General features: G+C 38.3%; 1 protein-coding gene across 9 annotated transcripts in view; it reads left to right on the forward strand.

Annotated features, from left to right (window-relative positions):
* PPP3CA (protein phosphatase 3 catalytic subunit alpha) overlaps nt 1-19,544 on the forward strand; it is a 284,698-nt gene that overhangs the window by 21,248 nt on the left and 243,906 nt on the right. The window contains exon 2 of one of the 9 annotated variants that reach the window (XM_070505283.1): nt 10,775-10,823. The exons of 6 other annotated variants lie outside the window; for them this stretch is intronic. The gene's annotated coding sequence lies outside the window, so the exon portion shown is untranslated. Of the gene's footprint in view, nt 1-10,774; nt 10,824-11,450; nt 11,509-13,339; nt 13,574-19,544 lie in introns of those variants that run through there. 2 more of the 9 variants (XM_070505285.1, XM_070505287.1) reach the window with 2 other exon arrangements.

Genomic DNA, 19,544 nt, shown 5'->3' on the forward strand with positions numbered 1-19,544 from the left:
AATTAGACTACTGGTGGTGAGCACGATGCAGTCTATACCAAAACAGATAAATAATAACATACACCTGGAATGACACAATGTTATAAACCATTATGACCTCAATAAAGTTACTGGGGAAAAAAAGAAAAACACCTGGCACATAGTAAGTGCTGGGTAGGTGTTTGCTGGTAGTGTTACTGTTCTTAAATATTCCCTACCTCAGAGAGAAAAGATGGCTTCTGTATGAAAGCACACACTCTCCATGTAATGCTTTTAACATTTGAGAGAGACTTTAGGTTAAAACAGGATTTTTGTTCAGGGAAATTTGGGTCCCTGGTCAGGGCAGGGACACAAGACGTTCAGACATATATTCTGACTCCATTTATTCCTCATCACTTTGGGTAGATGGGTTCATCCGTCCAGCCTTGACTGACGTGGGGGTGAGTGACATTGCCACAGGACATAATAACCTTAGTTTGTTGAAGTACTTTATGTTCCTTGAATAAGAGGCACTGAAGAAATTCAAATGTTAGTCTTTAAAATTATTGCTTTCTCAAAAGCCCTGTGGTAGCACGTTTGAGTAATTTCAAAGCTATTCATTAGATTAATAGCGTTTGATAGGTTGGTTCCATTTGAGGCATGGCTTTAGACATAGAGGAAATGTGGCTGACAGATGAGGAGGCAGACACCGTAGGCTGGGGTCACTGAGTATTGGAATCCTCAAACGGGTGCTCCATGGGACCTGAAGATGCCGTTATAGTTCAGTGCCTGGCTAGACTTTTTTATTTCACAGATGGTGAAATTGTGGCTGAAATGGGAAGGTTTTAATGCTCTCATGAGAAATGCACATTCTGTTTTTACTTATTTTTGATACTTTTCTCATGAATACATTTTATGCACGTATGTACATATATGTCAAGTGTAGGAAAAGTAATGTAATAGCTACATGGAATATTTTTCTACAGTAAAAGATTTTTATGTCCATTTCTGTATCTCTTCAAAGTTGTGATGTCAACAAAATATATTACTTCTTTATCACAGTGATTGCATGCATTTTGGAATAGACTGTGATATCTTTTTATGGGCAAGATTAGGCATGTTTTTGTTGGCATAGAAAAGATCACTATGTGAAGAGAGGGACTACTGCTTATTTAACATTTAACCTGAAAGTCAAAATATATTCGGAAGGGCTCGTTTGACAAGGGTTCTGAGTCAGAAGCATTAAAGGACAAATGAAGCCGGGAGTTTTATTCCTCCCCAGGGCTGGCGGAAAGGGCCCCCTTCTGCAGGGAAATGACTATACATGGTCGTTACTGTTAAGACATCCTCTCTTGCAACAACTCCCGTTTCTGGTTGGTCTGTTTTTCCCCTTTTTTTGCAGTGTTGCTGCTAAAAACACCTTTCTTTGCTGTTTGACTCTTTGCTTTCCTCTTGTTTCCTGCGTACAATTACGTTTTCTTGCTCTTACCAGTAAAGCTTTGTGCTGCCTTCGTCCCAGGCTGCTGGCCTTAGTTTTCATCTTGTTATTCCCATCTTGGGGGTTGTTCACTGGTACTTGGTATCCTTGGAAGGGTTCCCTTATTTCATGCCAGAAGACAACAACAAATGAATCCTGCTCCTTGGTCCTTGTATAGTTACCTTTTTTGGGAAGAAAATTTAGAGAAAGAAAATTGAAAAAGAAGCTGTACTCTTCAACACTGAAGATGGAATGACATTCACTCCCACTGATGGACTTTTTGGTCCCTGCTGATATTTTTAAGCCTTTAGGGTAAGGATTGCTTTTCCTTGTTAGTGATGTAATAATGCATTCCATGGTAACACCCAGCACTCATTTACTCTGAAATGCTCTCGTATTTATTTTTTCAAATAAATGTTTGTAGTTTCTGAATAAAAAGTGTAACTCTGTCAGTCACTTGTCCCAGAGGACCTGTGTTTCTACTGTTTATTTCGGAGTTAAAAATGCATAAAGAATAACCATGTATGGACAGGTTTATCTCTGTAGGCCTGCTGTCCTGGAGGCTGTTGAGAAGCGTTGTCAGCTGTAACGTCCAGGTGAGGAAAGAGAATCACAGCCTTGGATCCCACAGGTCACACTGGTGGACGCAGAACGGGATCATGTCTGCTGTGTTGGATAAAAGGCTTTGGAGAGATAACAGAAATCCATCACAAATAGCTTGTCTAGTACCTGGAAATCCCAGGCATGGGTTTGCTGTAAACACACGTTCGGGTTCTCTTCAGGCCTCTGTGATGGTGTGCTCTTAGTTCACGGCTTTTTCTTGTTGGAGCAAATCCAGACTTACATGGTCTTTTCACTAGAGATCTCAGAATAGGCCTGACCCAGGATCCATCAGAATCCACCTGCCCTCTCTCAAGATTCCAGCTGGATTATAGGCCCGCTCTCGGATCAGTGGTTGTGTCCAGGTCCAACAGGCTGGCCTGTGTACAAAGTAATGATGGCCTAGCTGCAAAGTAGTGTTGATCGTTGAGGTAAAGATTAGAATGAAGGAATAGCTTTGATTTTGTCATGTTTTGGTCAAGCTCTTGTAGCCTGAAGCATTGTCCTTTTTCTACCACAAATACGTTTGTTTCTAAGAACCGTGACCCATTGCCTGAAATCTGAGCCGTCTCCACTGTAGGGAGCACATGGAAATAGTATCTCTCTCTCTTTTTTTTTTAATATGCCGTTGAAACTATTCCATGGCTGTGCTCATCTCTTTTAAAAATATCTTCATTTAGTACCTGTACTCTTTTTATTTTTTGAGGAAGATTAGCTCTGAGCTAACATCTGCTGTCAATCCTCCTCTTTTTGCTGAGGAAGACTGGTCCTGAGCTAACATCCGTGCCCATCTTCCTCCACTTTATATGTGGGACGCCTGCCACAGTATGGCTTGCCAAGCGGTGCCATGTCAGCACCTAGGATCCGAACCTGTGAACCTCAGGCTGCTGAGGCAGAACGTGTGCACTTAACCGCTGCGCCACCAGGCTGACCCTAGTACCTGTACTCTTTTAATATCAATAGAATATGTAGGTGAACAATTTAGTTTTAATTGATGACATTTCAGGGAAGCTGTTTTTGGGTAGCTTATAGGGAATGCCTCCCTTAATGCTAATACCTAATCTCAAATGTAAAGTCTTTTAATCACAATTTGGGATAGGTTACTTCTGGATTTTTAAAAACATATACTACAAATGTTGTGGGAGTAAATTCTTAGTAGTTTCCATAAGGTAGAATACTGTGTCGTGCTCTCGTTCTTAGATTTAATGATTTTGTGTACTCCTGAGTGAGGTTAGTGCATACAGCTTGTAGCGGTCTGGAGATTTGTGGGATTGGTGGACACTCAGCCTGTGCTCGTGGCTGTGAGTGGGCCTTGACTGTGGTCCCTCACTGATTTGTAGCCTTTCCTTGGAGGCATGCCAAACAGCTGCAAACCAGTAGTCAGAATAGAAGCTTTGTCACATTTTAAATAGCATATCACTAGCTTTAAAATTTTTTTTGACTTTTTAATTTTTATTGTTTCATAGTTTTTAATTTTTGAGGTAACATTGGTTTATAACATATCAGTTTCAGGTGTACGTCATTCTGTTTCGACTTGTGTGTAGACTACTTCGTGTTCACTATCCAAAGTCTAGTTGCCATCTGTCACCGTCCACATGTGCCCCTTTACCCCTTCTGTCCTCTCTCCCCTCTTCCTCTCTGCTAACCGCCAGTCTATTCTCTGCATCTGTGTGTGTGTCTGTTGTTGTTTTTAAATCTTCTACATGTAAGTGAAGTACGCTTTCTCCATCTGACTTATTTCACTTAGCGTAATGTCCTCAAGGTCCATGTGTGATGTTGCAAATGGCAAGATTTCACCTTTTTTTATGGTTGAGTAGTATTCCGTTGTGTGTGTTTGTGTGTATACACACACACTACATCTTCTTTATCACATATCACTAGCTTTTAAAAGTGATGATGTAGTTTGTTCCTCTTTTTGGGGGCCGCGTTACTGAAGGAAGGTGAGGTAACTGTCTCTGCTGTTCCTTTTGTAAGACAGGCAGCTTTTTTCAATCTGGTATAACTCTGAGAGAGTGTTCTTTGCTTTGAAAAGCTCAGTAGCTCATAAGAAATTCTCTCAATGTGTGCTTGCTTTTAAAATAATTTTTCTCTCTTCATTATGTTCTCATTTGCTGCCAATTTAAAACTTTTTAACTTTTTAGTCAAGAGGTTGCTTGTCTGGCAGAAATGGACCTAGTCTACCTTGATAAATGTGGAAGCCTGTGTAGAACAATTTAGGAATAAAGCGGGTTTGGAAAAAGTGAGGCTTTCCAAACTGTCCTGTGGATTTCTTGGATTCCATGTCCTTCTGCGTAAAGTGACATGCAAGTACTAATGTAGAGACAGAACTTTGCACTATCAGAATCCTCTTGAATTTATAGTGGGTTTTATGTTCACGTTGAAAACAGTCAGAGAATGCTATTAGGTTAGACTCAAGCGTGAGGTTTTAGACCCCAACTCTGAGAAACTTGGCAAATGTTAACCTCTTCCCTCTATAGCTGCAAATGAAAACTTTAATGACTCGGTCAATGAGACACATGTATCTTATTTCTGTTCTTGGTGTCTACTGTGTATCTTTATGTTAGTACTATGTGCTGGATGTACAAACAGCAATTGTTGCAGTGCTATGTATATAAACAATCCAAAAAATATGATTTTAATAAGCCTAATAATTTTACTAAGGCTCCTAGATTAATGGTTTATTTTAAGATTGGTTGGGTAAGCCTGATGCCTGCTTCTTATCTGTTGATCTAACCTAAATCTAAGCACATTGTTAGTAAAGCGAATTTGCTTACCACTTCCATGATGTCTTTCAAAAACATTTCATTATTTGAAGAAGAGTGCATATTTCTCTGTATTTTCTTTCATGGGAAAATCATTTTTGCTTTTTTAAAAAGATTTAAAACCTAAAGTTCTTTTTCTGAAGTGTGCTGTAAAGTTATTTCAAAGGAGTAATTTAATTAGTGCTGGGGTTTTCTGACGCTAGGCCTTAGAAGCAAATGTCACTAGGTTATTTCAGGAGTTGAACTTTTTTCATACCATTTAGTGGTTTAAGTTTTTCTGGATTCATTTCTTAAAAATGCAAATCCAGGATTTACTCCAAAGCATGCACGTATACTATTATTTTTAGTAGGCAATTTATATTCCAAAATTGCTTTGATCTGTTTTTTGCTACACTAAACAGTTTTTTAGAAACTGAGAAGTAATAATAGGAACACTTGTGAAGTGGTTGTGTGTGTCGAGTATTCTTCCAGCCTATTCTTCATGTAGCAGTTGAATATTCAGAACCACTCCAGGAGGTGGGAACTGTTACTATTTCCATTTTACAGATGAAGAAACTGGGTCCCCGAGGGAGTAACTTGCCCAAGGTTACACAGTTTGTAGGTGGTGACATTGGCATCTCAACCCAGAGGCTGTGTGCGGCTCTGCAGCCCCCCGGTCAGCTGGGGTGCAGTGTGCCTCTCAGAAGACTAAGACTGCTGAAACTGCCGGCAGATAGACCGAGGTCCGCAAAAATCCAGTTTATTAAACAGTGTTCTCTGATTCTGAAAACAGTGGACAAATAGTATTGTCAGTATCCAAGTGTTACTTGATATGACAGGTAATCCCATTGTATCATATGTATTTTGATAGCACATTATTTTTATGTTTAGTTTCGAGGCTCACATTTTAATCATGATCCACGGAAATCTATCTAAATCTAAAGAGTGACAGAATATACTAAAACACATAAAATAGACCCATATAAAGAGAGTTTGAAGAGGCAGAGAATGTTTCGTCTAGCATTTAAGATTATGGAGAGGTAGGAAAATTCATTTGTCTGATAACTTTTCACAGATACATGAAATGGCAGGAAAAGTTTTACTCTCTCGATTATGGATTGAGTTAGTAGAAATTACATCACTTTCCCACTGGAGAGATCAAAGGGTTGCAGGTGTGTGTGGTTGTGTGCGTGTGTGTGCTGAGGCAAGGAGCCCAGACTTCAGGGGTGGCACGAGAGCTGGTTTTCCTTTGCCAAGGACTGTGTGGACGGCTCCGTCTGCCTGAGTGCAGTCAGATGGACTATGGAAACGATTCTGGGAAGCTGGGAAGGGGTGAGAGAGAGGAGATGGGAGAGGAGGTAGGGAGCATGTCATGCGGGGTGCAGAATGGGGGCAAATAAGGAGAATTTCAAGGACATTGCTTTGTTGTGTATGAAATGACTCCCTCCTTTCTCTTCTCAAAAACGTTTGTAAAAATCGACTGGTTTTTGGTTAGTGCTTTTGAAGTTATGTTTGTATTTTTTTCAAGTGCCTCATCATGGAAGCCTGGCTTCTAGGAGAAAAGACTGACCTGTATGTGGCAGCAGGGACGGAGCAAGCCTGCTTACATTTGCCTTATAGACGCACAGAGTCCTGGTGGTGTTCTAAGCGCTGATGTAACTGGAACGTGTTGAAGGGTGGTTGTAAATCTACGTAAAGACTTGGCCTAGGTTACGATAGTCATTGATGCACCTGTGAGGTTTGATTCCTTATCAACATTTGCATTTTCTCCTATGTTTTCTGTTATTCTTTCATGATCTCTGGATATTAGAAGAGTTTTGGGAGATAAATGACCATTTAATCTCAGCGGCACTCCCACTGGTAAAATTTCTCATCTAATCCAATGTCCTGTGTTCCAACCCTGGGAAAAGATTACCATTTATAAAATAAATCCCACTTGGTTTTATCTGATAGACCCAGTGATTCTTTGTAATGTAAATGTTGAAAATAACTTCCAAACATGTAAACCACATTTATCCATTTGATTGCTTAGAGTGAAATGAATCCAGGGGGTAATAGAGTCTACCTAGGAAGTAGCACTCGGTCTGTCAGTCTCAGTTATCTCTGATTTGCTTGAAAAATTTGATAACATAATGAATAAATTGGAGAATATATGCACATTTCTGTGGCAGGTTTATTTAGTTGCCTCCAGATATCCATTCTTCCCTTCCATTTTAGTAATAATAAAACTCTGGGTTTTAGCTCAGCACTTTGCTGCCCAGGCAGAAAACCTACCTTTCCCGGACTCCTTTGTAGCCAGGTGAGTGCATGTGACTAAGTTATATCTAGTGGGAAGAAGTTTAAATAGTGAGTGTTACTTTGCGACGGGGCTGTAAAAAGGAAGGGCAACACATTTCTTTTCCTGATTCCTTCATCCTGCTTCCTGGAACACAGATATGATGGCTGGAACTCTGACAGCCATTTTGGACCATAAGGATAAGAGTCACACTATAGAGAATATGGAATAGTCAGCTAAAAGGAGTCTGGGTTCTTGATGGCTTTGTGGAATTGCCATAAAAGTCTGAATTACCCACCTTGACTTATTTTCTATGAGAGAGAATTGAACTTCTATCTTATTTAAACCATTGTTATTTTGGGTTTGTCATATGCAGCTGAATCTAATTCTAGCAAATATAATTTCCTTCCAGTACAAAAAGGCCAGTGAATAGGATCTTTCTTGGATACTTTATTCTCATGGGCATATTTCTACATCCTGAATGACAGACTCTGATTCCCACATGTAAATGTCAGTGAATAACCAGAGGCATCAAAGTACTTATGGGGGAAAAGCATGAACTGGATTTCAAATTCTGATTATATCATCTTGGGTAAGCTGCTTAACCACATTGAGTCTCAGTTTCCTCTTCTGTCAAACTAGAGTTGCAGTGTTTGCCAAAGGTTATTATTGAACAAAATGTAAATATTTGTTCCAAAGTGTAGCACATAGTGGGCTCAGAATTTACATTTATTACTTCCTATTTTTCCTTTACCCGAAGGGATTTGAGATCATGTCAAATGGCGTTTTCCTCTAATGGCATAGAGGAAATGAAGAAGTCAGAAAATGGAATGTAGTAAGGTTATTGGCAGAAAAAAAAGTGAAGAAAACTTAATGTCAGAGAAGAGGGCTTCCAGCAAAGAGCAGCCCTAGGCTGCAGACAGAACAGTGGGTGCAGAGGTCAGCGCAGTGCGAGGGAAATTGGGCTGTGAAGACCTAATGTTTATGTTTTAGGCTAGTTTCAGGGCTTTATTTACAGGCAACAGCCATTCAGGGATGTAAGTTAAGTTAGGACTTCTCTCACTGAGTAGGACTGTAATGCTTAAATGAAAGTTCAGTCAAGTCAAGAGCTAGTTGTTTCTAATCATGTTTTGAAGAAATACGAATCCTGTTGTGCTGCAGAGCAGTTTCTATCGAAGAAGAAGATAGCAGGGAGTCTCACAGCAAAGGAGGGTGCCCTTCAGATAACTCGAGGGAACTTCGGACTGGAGCAGTGTTGGTATTTTGCTTCCAGTCTCCTCTTGAGGTTGAAATGAAAGCTGTAGAAAGCGTCTCCTAGGGATTACATTTATTCTCTTAAAAATATATTGTTAGACATTTTTCAGTAAAGTATTTAAGATGATAAATGGCTAGGGGTATTATAATGCCATGTAGTTTTCACAGCAGAGTAACAGGCAACTTAAGAGTTAGCATTTTGAAAATTAAATCTTTTAGTAACTTGGTTGTTAATATCTCCTTAATTAAAATGTGATAAATTAGAAGCCTAACTCCAAAACTTATTCTTTAAAATCAACATATGTTGAAATATCTACAGTAATGTTGTCAGTACAAGTGTTGGCTAGTGTAGTGCAAACATTTTTGCAAATATCTGATTCCCTTCAGTTTCTGGATTGTGTCCCAGTCTTAAATGCAGGGTTGGTGATGAAATCGCTGGGCATTAAATGCACTTACAAACTGCAAATGCATTCTGTTTTCTCTCACAGTTGCTTGATAGCCTCTGCTGGGTGTTTCCTGTTGGACAGCAGTGGCCGCGTGCTCCTGCCGTTTGCCCCTCGAGGAAGCGCTCCTTAGAATAGGAGAGCTTTTGGGATGAGTGCCCCCATTTTCCATGTTCATTAATCAGCTCTGGTTGACGTTTAATTATTCCAACCCTCATATTCACAGCCATTTAAAATTAAGTTTAATAGAGTTTAAAAAAATCCAAACAGGGTGTATCTTATATATTTATTTTCACTTAAAATTCTGTTACTAAAAAATCCAGCATAGCCATTTGCTTATAATAAGTCATGCCTTCTTCTAGGAACTTTTAAAGTCTGTTTAATGGGATTCCTGAGTGGACAGCTGTGCAGTCTGATGTAAGCTTCCACCAACATGGGGTGCTGGTCTCCCACACTGCTGAGGAAGCTCGCTCGGAAAGTGTGGGCTGCCATCAGAACAGAGTGGAAACTGAAATTAGGAGAAAATCCTATAAAATCTCCGTGTGTGCTGTGTTTGCAGATGTCAGCTATACAAATAGGAACATTAATTTGAACCTTTGACAAATGACCCTTCTAAAATGTGATACATCCTGGACAAGAAGATGACTCTTCCTTTGTTTTAAGTCAGAACCCCTCTGGTATGTCCCAGAGGTTAATTCCATATATTGGATCCTCTGAGAACGCAGAATTTCTTAGTATTAAAAACTAAAAGAGAGATTTTTCTAATAGAATAAAATGCATTCCCACTTGTGGAATCTTTTGTAATAAAAAATGATGGAACTTCAGGAAAATGCAAGAATTTGAGAGGTTTGTAAGGTGAAGGATTTGGTTAGATAGGAAGAAGAGAAGGGAAGAAGAAATAAACTCTTGAAAGTGTATTAGAATGCTCTCTCCAATAACCTGTCTTATGTTTCAGTTTATTTATTTATTTTTTTGGTAAGGAAGATTGGCCTTGAGCCAGCATCTGCCAGTCTTGCTGTACTTTGCTTGTGGGACACTGCCACAGCGTGGCTTGATGAGAGGTGTGTAGGTCTGCGCCTGGGATCTGAACCCACAAACCCCCGGCCGCTTAAGCGGAGCACATGACTTTAACCACTATGCAACCAGGCCGGCCTCATAAATCTATAATTTTTATTTAAATTGAACAAGATCTTTCAATCAAAAAAATGTTTATGCCTACTTTTACCATACTGAATTTTGTCATGGATTTTATGTGTTATTCTCAAGTAATTTTGTTTCTTTTTGATTAAAGTAAATGCTGTTAATTTGCAAAATCAAACATAAATTCCTTATTTCTTTTAAAATGGAGTTTTTATAGTTTACTTTCAATATTGTTCTCTCAGGACAAGTATCACTCTTTTTGAAAAAGTTTGAGTGGTTATGTGATTACATTAATAATTCCTGTGAGCCAAGTTGATCAAATTAGAATAGAGCTTGATAATCATTATTATTGGCTACTAAAAATTTATGGTGTTTGATTTAAGCCTTATTTTTATTTTGTAGCATTGTATTAGTTGTGAGAGATCTAAAAAACCTTGGCAATGACAAACAAACTAGTATGTAGAAACACGAAGTTAATCATGGAAAGCTTTTCTTTTTACTTATACAAGTATAATTATCAGTAATTTTATAGTTGAAGAAAGTACAACTGGCATGCTTTGGTTAAACTTGAGTAGATGTTAGGTGACTTGATAGTTGCTTGAGTTTTCATAATTATACTTAGCTAAGCAAATCTTTATTTATATATTGATCTTTTTATATAGGACAGGGAATATCGAATTAAAAGTGTTTGAGTCTGTTAAATCATTAGTATAAATTGATAAATACATACTTTCTTTTTAAAAATAGAGTAAAATGTAGCATTTTTTAAAGTATTTTTTCTTACAGGATCAATGTAAGAATATTCTGTAAAAACACTCAATTGTATTACATGTTAGAGAAGAGGATCTCTTTGGGTTGATTCTGACTGTTACCCATCCTTGTGTAGACTCCAGAGAGAATCAATCAACAGGATAAAGTCTGTTCCTCTCATGCAGGTACATCTGGATTTCTGTTTTGTGTGTGTGTGAGAAAGATCGTCCCTGAGCTAACATCTGTGCTAGTCTTCCTTTCTTTTACGTGGGGTGTCACCACAGCATGGTTGATGAGTGGTGCTAGGTCCGCGCCCAGGATGTGAGCCGGTGAATCCCGGGTTGCTGAAGTGGAGCGCGTGAACTTAACCACTACACCACCAGGCTGGCCCCTGGATTTCTTTTAAAAAAAAACGTACATTGGAATTTTCCCAGGGCCCTGCATGGCAGATAAATGTTTTTTCTTTTAGCTTCTTTATTTTATTTTCAGGCAGGGCCACCTTTCTGTCTTTGTAATTAGTGTTCCAGTTAATCATATTTAAGAAAACTTTCCCTGAGCCCTAGAACAAGACAAAGTTCATGGGACTGTGAGGGACCCCCTCTCCCCAGCCCACACACATTTTGCCTTTCGGGTTTCATATGTTTATATGAAACCTACATCACAACATAACTACTTCCGAGCCTGGCTGCCTCCACTTCAGAAGGATTATGTTTCCTGTGTTCTGTTATTTATGGGTTATTGTCAAGTGGAAAGCTGTGTCGGTTGACAGTATCCTCAGGAAAGAAGCCTCTTGCAACTGGAAGCCTCGGGAAGCACCAGGATTACATCTGATGTGGGGTCTCTTTTCCTCCTGTCTGTTCCCTTAGTTCTGTAAGTCGTAGATGACAATGGCCTTGCTCTCGAAGTGCAGAGAGAGCGTGGCAGAGGAGGGGGCTGGGGCTGTGGGAGCTCTTGGTATGGCTTTGGCGTTCTTTTTCTGGGAAATAACATCGTCTTGCTGATATGAGTGTTCTAATCTCGTGTGTGTGCGCATGAAATTTCACATCTCAGAAAGTAAGCTTTGATTGAATAATGAAGTGTTTTGTGAATACTAAAGAAATTTTTGACTAATATGCTTTTTAGTAAAAATAATTCTGAAATATTACATTCAAGGGGATTTTGTGAACATTCTGTGTGCCAGGTATCACGATAATAAAACTGTAACTTAGTACACTTTATATCTTGGATGATGATGGTAACAAAATATTAGGCTTCTGTGGAGCAGTTTCTCCCTTCCCATTTTAAAATTTAGGATTACTTTGGCTCAGGTATAGTCATTTTGGAAGAAAATAATTTTTAAAAATTCCACTTGCATGGCATGAAGAACTTTGAATGTGAGAAATGCATCAAAATCTTGATAAGTTACTTTTAATTTCACATTCCAGGCCAGACTTTAGGAGTATGAATCTTTAAGGGCACAAATAGGAGTCCCTGTGACATGTAGACATGAGTCATTGCAAGATGTATTGTTGAGTTGTTTGGGACACACCCAATAGATGAAAAGGCTAAAAAATGGGTGAGATGTGATTACAGAATTCTCCCTTTATCACTTAGTTACCTTGTGCTTTCCTCAGCATGAATTAGTTTTGGATAATAGGTTCAGTAGTTGTATAGGAGGGATTCTTATTGTGAAGTGGCAGTGTGTGTCCTTTGATGAAAACAAACATCATAAAATTGGAGTATAAGATTTTTAGAGAAGAAAGTGTATCTTTAAAGAAGCAGTGAGTGCTTCGGGTCTAACTTCATGGGTTCCTTTGGTCTGTGGAGAACCCTGAGCCAGTCTCAGCTACGAAGGCAGGCCTCGCATACCAGGCGCTGCGTGGCGAGTGTTGGCTGCAGGCAGCTCTGGGAGCTTTAGAAATGTAGAGACAATTCCAACCCAACACTGGCATGTAGCTGACCACGTTTCAACCTTTTTAACACTGGACCAGTTAGAACTACATTTATAATCAAGGGAGGGAAGTCATTTGTTAGGAGCAAATGGTTTTATGAGTTCACTTCTTTCTCTGCAGACGTTTGAGTTCCACTAAGAAGGTTCGTTTTCAGCTGATACGTCAGCTAAGCACGGTCACCTATCTGGTTTCCTAGGTTTGTGCTGCCAAACTACATTCTCAGAATTGTTTCGCAGAAGTAAAAGCCTAACAACACTGGAAATATGGCAATTATTCATCCTCATTTCAACATACTCTGTTTGCAAGTTCCCGCGGATCAGGAAAAGCAAGGCTGTAATCACAGCATTGACTGGGGCAAAAGTTTACAGGGCAGACTCTGTGCCCTCAGACTTGCTTGTTTTCCGCATAATGTGGGGTCATTTGTAAAAATATGGTATGCCAACAAAATCTGGTTTTCTTTGATTTAAAATGAAATTAGAGCAGTGATGTCTTTTAATTCCATTTTAGATTCTTTGAGTGTGCACCATGGTCTGAGTTGTGTGCTTTGCTGGGAAAGTCATTTGGCATTTTGGGAGAGCTGCGATGCCTCTAGTGCCGGCCCCCGCAGCAGTGCTTGAGAGGAGGGGAGAAGAGGTGGCGGGTTGCTGAGACGCTGACACGTGCTCACGCCCGGAAGACAGAGCCCCCTGCCTGCCCTCCGCTGCCCCAGCCTGAGACCTCACGCGCACTCTGCATCTGTCGTGCTTATCTGAGCCGTAGCTCTCACACTTGTCACATCTAAAGCTACAGGGGATGACAATGACTAAACAAGACAAAAAGAAAAGAAATGAGAGTGCGCCTTCACAAAACAAGCAGTCTGCGTGAGCTCAGGGGCTGGGTTTGCTCCCTTAGTCGGTAATTCCGTGCTGCTTGACCCCCCAACTTCAGAGGCTTGGTCAGAATGAGATCTGCAGCTCAGCTGGTTTACTTTCTGATTTGCTCCTGCTGAGTGTTTCTCCTTTCAGGTTAGAATATGAGCCTTTTTGTGTCGTCTGTCCTTTAATTCTTCTGAGAAGTGAGGATGGTAGTGGTTGTATAGCCCATATTCACTTGCTTTTTATGTTGCTCATACATCAATTACTGTTGGTTGCTTAGTGGAAATTTTTCTTTCACCCTCATTTTGGCTTTACCTCCAAATGCCTTCTTCTGCTGGCTGAAATTTAGCCCTGTAATTTGTGGCTTTCCGGACAGGGAACCTCCGTGGTCAGGTGGAGGAGGCAGGCCGAGTTCCAGCAGTGGAGTGGTTGGTGTTCCAGACAGAGAGCTGACTCTGGAGCGAGCGGGGTGGGGGTGGGGGGTGCGGACACGGTGAAAGTTGGCTTCTAATTCAAGCCTCACTTGAGGCAGTATTTTTGCAACAGGAAAGTGTGCTCTCTAATTAGCTGCCCCAATATGCAATTAGATTAATGACAGCCAGCCGATTTAGAAACCTCTTCCAGAGTAAGCTAACCAAACAATAGGTGTTCCAAGGACATGACCGAGAGCTAATTGTCCTGCCCTAAAGGATTTGTAGCGTCACCTCTTGTGTTTGTGGTAGACTGCCTCGTGCTTGCGAAGACAAAGCACAGTCTCTGTTTTGGGAGGCAGAGTTAAAACTTTTTCCTCCTGAGGATGTCTCACTGGGAAAAAGAATCTATGAAATATACTTTTCCAGTACATCCTCTGCTCTCAAGGCATGTGTAAAGCTTTGAAATTAACTATTTTAGTTGTAATGAAGTTCTCAGGTCCTGGAGATGGATGTATTTCCATCATTTAAGATTTACTGAATATATGATCATTTTTGTGAACCATGAAAAACACTTAGAAAACTATTTGGTTTTTAGGCTGGATATATTTTATTGATAATTAAGTATATGTTCTTAAAAATACTTTTTATACTGTTACAGATGCTAGAAGAAGATATGTATAGAAGTTAAAAACTTTATCATCATTGATTTTTTTTTCTAAACTCCTCTGAAAACCTTTGATAACCTGCCGTTTTCTGCTTTTGAAGTAGGAAGATTGCAGCAAATGATTTCATTCTGAAACTGCACTTGAATAGAAAGTTTTGATATTGCTAATCTCATTTCATCCTATTCAAAGAATATAGCGTGCTTTCACCGTTTATATGAACGAAGGATAATTATCATTTGTCTCCATACTTGGTCTCTAAGAGCAGTTTATTCTAGGCTTTCTCATCAATTAGCCTGGCCCCAAATTAAATCATGGAAATAGGTTGTTATAATTCACATTTTAAATATTTGTTGTTTTTCTAGAAGACTTCAGTTGTGGTTAAAAGTAGCCATTTAAGTTTGTTTCACGCCTTTTCCTGAGGTGTGAAACATACTAATTCTGTAAAATCATTTCCATAAACCATAATTCATGGGTGCAGGCTGTAGTACTTTGTAGTGGAGAAGTATTCTTTGTTTCTTTCAATCACTTCTTAAAAATGTGACTAAAAATGGTAGAGGATGACAGGATGGAAGAATAACACCTTTTGTGGTCTCAAATAGTTCAATTTTTAAACATGAGCTTTAGGGTTCACAGGAGCAAAGCAATTAGTACGAAGCAGCTAAACTACTTGAAAATCAGGCAGTTTTTCTTGCCTGCATGCTGAGAAACATTTTCAGCCATTCCACACCACTGGCATCATTTGGTCTGATTTCAGATAAGCAAAGTAAATAAACAAACTCTTGCCCAAGTGGGAACTGGTTCTGCTCTTTGTTGTTCTAGCTCTGCAAAGCCTGACTGTCTCTCCAGCATCTTTGAATGGGTCCCATTGTTTAGTTATTGTGCTTTTCACAAGTGCCTGTCACTTCACCCTTTTCTTACCAATAGCTTTCTTCTAAAGTGGGTTGACATTTTAGTTAATTTTCAATGGCCTCAATGTTTTCCCTTAAATTGTGCCAGACTGCTGGGCCTGTTTAAAGTTAGAAAGTCTCATATAAATTGCAGCATATAAAAGTAAGTAACGTTTGTTAGAGATTTTTAAATTTTAAATTTGTTTTCCTATTTAAAAAGTGTAAGGTCAAAGATAATTTTTCCTTTTATATTCTTTAATTACTTGTATTGGTAAGTTAAATAATAGGGTTTAGAGTTTAGAACCTGTAGAAGTTGTAAGTTTTTATCTTAAAGCCTATTAGATATGTAAATATATACATTTTAATTCATTTTTGAATATACTACTGTTTAAAATTGTAAAATAAGGAATTTAGAAGGTTGATCAATGGCTTCCTTATCTAGAGGAGCAAAGTTGATGGCTCTGTACCAGTTACTATGTTTAGATTTTTATCGCATAAATTTTAAAAACCATAAATGAAAACTTTTTTATCTGTAGAAATGAAAGTAAAAATGAAACTACAGGAGAATGTTGTCCTTATAGCAAGAATTGAAACTTACAAACTACAGGGCAGTATTGGCACAGAAAGGGGCATCATTAGGCAAAATCCAGAAACAGGTTCTTGTACATAGGATAAAATGACATTTCAATTAAATAGACAAAGCGTGGATTATTCAAAAAAATATATAGCATAGCTTTTAGCCTTATTCAATATCTTACATAAAAATAAATTCCCAATATATTAACAGCATAAATAAAACTAAAAACCAATGATTAAATAAAAAATATTAGGAGAAAATATAGGAGAATATTAGTAAAACAACTGATGAAGGTGGAGTTTGTAAGCTTGCTAAGAAACTTTGATTCATAAAGCAAAGATCAACAGATTTGGTTACATAAAAAAATAAAACATTCTCATTTGCAAAAGACACCACAAACAAAGGCAGAAAAATATTTGGTAGGCAAAAAATTAATTGTTATCTAAAGGGCTTCATATGGATAAAAAGAAAAACAAAACAATTTGGAAAGGATATGAAAATTAGGCAAAATGCAGACATGGCCAGTGAAGATTTATCAATATGTGCAAACTCATGAGCTGTCCAGATAAGGCAAACAGAAACAATAAGCTGTCATTTATCCCATCAGATTGGTAAACTTAAAAGGACTTATAATTTTTAATGCTGGTAAGGATATGAGGTAACTGACATTTTATATATATATGTTGATAAGAATGTGCATTTTTAACACCTAAGATGTGCTTACTCTTTGTCTCAATGATCCTATCCTAGAAATCCATCCTATAGAAAGTACCAGTACATAAGGATGGAATACAAGGGTATCTGTTAATAACCCATATGTTAATGTAAGTTAATTGTTCAAAACGTATTTTTATCAATTACAAAAAGTCAGTGAAAGTGGCCGGCCCCGTGGCCAAGTGGTTGAGTTCACGCACTCCGCTTCAGTGGCCTAGGGTTTCGCTGTTTTGAATCCTGGGCGCGGACATGGCACCGCTCATCAAGCCATGCTGAGGCGGTGTCCCACATGCCACAACTAGAAGGACCCACAACTAAAAATACACAACTGTGTTTCCCAGGGCTTTGGGAAAAAAAGGAAAAATAAAAAAATCTTTAAAAAAAACAAGTCAGTGAAAACTGTTTGAATCAGTTATGGTACATTCAAACTATGGAATATCATGATGCTGTATTAAAAATAGTTGGTAGATAGCTATACCCTTAGAAAAATGTACATGATATTCTTTAAGTGCACAAAGGAAATTGAAGATATTTATGTACATATAAACATATGATCCTGTATTTTATATCATTTTTGTTAATTAAAAACAATCATCCTATAAAATGCATACATTTGTATATTTTGGGGTGCACATAGAGAAAGTAGGGATATTTCCCTTGGGGTGGGTTAATGTGAGATTGTTTGAGAGGTGGAGGTGAAAGAAATAGGAGTATCTATTATATTTGTATTTTAAAAGTATCAATAAAATTTTTAAATGGAAATTTTGACCATCTCACTTTAAGGAAACATGGTATTTTGACAAAAGTCAGAAGTACACATTTTATGAACAAATTATTACTGAATTTAGAGGCGAATATACAGAACTGTAGGTTCTGCCATTGTGCTTTCTTCTCTTTTTGACGCAGTCCCAGGGAGATTGAAGCCCTTCTTGATTATGAAACATCCTTCCAGGGTTTCTTAATGAAGGGATGAATTTTGAAGTCAGGTATAGCTTTGGAGAACAGTCAAACTAAATTTAATAGCCACTCCTAATTTTCAAGTGAGACAGACATTTGGCCCTAAACTTTGAGCTTGCTTCCTGCATTTAGGTTATAACTCTGCCTCAGTGATTCAGGAGGCTCTTACTGTGGGACTCCTAAAAGGCAGTGGCTGAGTGCCCAGCAGCTTTCGGCTTGTCATGGTGGGCTCTGTCTTGCTGACATAGGGCCGGGATAAACTTAGTTCCTGAGACTCAGTTTCTCCTTCTGTCAAATGTGAATGATAATCTTGAGAATTAACTGGTTAGTTTTTTTAGATTATTTGAAACTCTCCATAAAAATATATGGTAATGACAGACTTAGAGATGGCACATTCTGTTAATTATCTTCTTCTTAGTAGATGCTATAACAAACAGTCGTTACAGATGAAGAGTTATTTATTACTCTGTGGTGGTATGCTAACTTAGAAAAGTTTGTCTTTGCTTATGGGATTATGTAATACTAAGCTGCTTATAATAATATATCATTGCAGCTTGATCTTCTCATAGTGTTAGAGCCAGAAGGAACCTTTGAAGATGAGGCTGCAATTCATTTTAAAGAAGATCAAACTGAGGTGAATTCCTTGTTCATTGTTACACAGCTGGTTGACGACAGCTGGGACTTCATTTGACAAGATGCTAGGAAGTATTTCTGGTGTAAATGAATTAGTAAATTCATCTCTTTCCTCTCAATATAGGGTTCTTTCTATAGCATTTATACCTTTTACTTAGTATGTCCTTCTTGTCATACATGGAATGAACATTCTTCGAAAGTCTAGGTAATCTCAGCCAGTGTGGTTACTATGGAAAAGAAAAGCAGTAGCTTTTTTAGAACCTGGGTAGCTTTGCTTTCATTTTTACTTTTTTTCTTTCAAACTGAAATTTCTTTAGGATGTTCTATAAACTGTATTAAATGGACCAATTGTTGCAGAAAACATATATAAGTAATATTTATTTGCATGTTTTATTTTAGTTGGACCATTATCTAGTGATTTCCTTTGAGTTTATATATAATTAAAATATATATATATATATGTATATAGAGGCCAGCTGTGGTGGCCTAGTGGGTAAGTTCAGCGCACTCTGCTTCAGCAGCCCGGGTTTGGTTCCTGGTCATGGACCTATACTGCTCTGTTAGTGGCCATGCTGTGCTGGTGCCCCACATACTAAAAAACACAGGAATATTGGCATGGATGTTAGCTCAGGGCAAATCTTTCTCAGCAAAAAAAAATTAAAAAATATATGTATTTTTTTTAAAAAATAGAAAGTTATTTGAAGTGAGCACCAAATCATTAGGTATATGTAAAAGTACAAGATAATTTTTTAAATATGTAAACCATCCTTTAAAAACCTGAACAGGATTACTTTTTCCAGAAGTGAGCATGGTTATTGCATTAGTTGTGTGAGGAATGATCCAGAGCATTGGGTGACCCATACACTAATTTCATTGGAAGCGCTTGAGTAGGGAGGCCCTACTATGTAACAGGCAGTGAGTGTCATGTTGTTTTTGATATTCAATGAATTGAGCTTTGTAGTCTCAGTACGTTTTGGACATTTGAAGGCATGAATGCTTGCTTTATATGTCATCAGAGTTTATTCTTATATATATATTTGAGACATTTTCTATATAAATGTATGTATGTGTATATGTAAGTTTATAGATGAGAGTGTGTATAGATATGTTTACCGTGTTGGCATTTGAGGTGATTCTCTTTGTGATGAATGATGGTGACCTCTGTCTAGGACCTTTGAAATGTTTTAAGGTAAAATCCTATGTCTCAAACTAAAAGTATCTCAGTCTTAGGAAACAGTTTAATGCGTTTTTCCCCTTACTTTTTCTCTTCTTTTA

The sequence above is a fragment of the Equus asinus genome, chromosome 3 (assembly GCF_041296235.1).
Source record: "Equus asinus isolate D_3611 breed Donkey chromosome 3, EquAss-T2T_v2, whole genome shotgun sequence".
Lineage (NCBI taxonomy): Eukaryota > Metazoa > Chordata > Mammalia > Perissodactyla > Equidae > Equus > Equus asinus.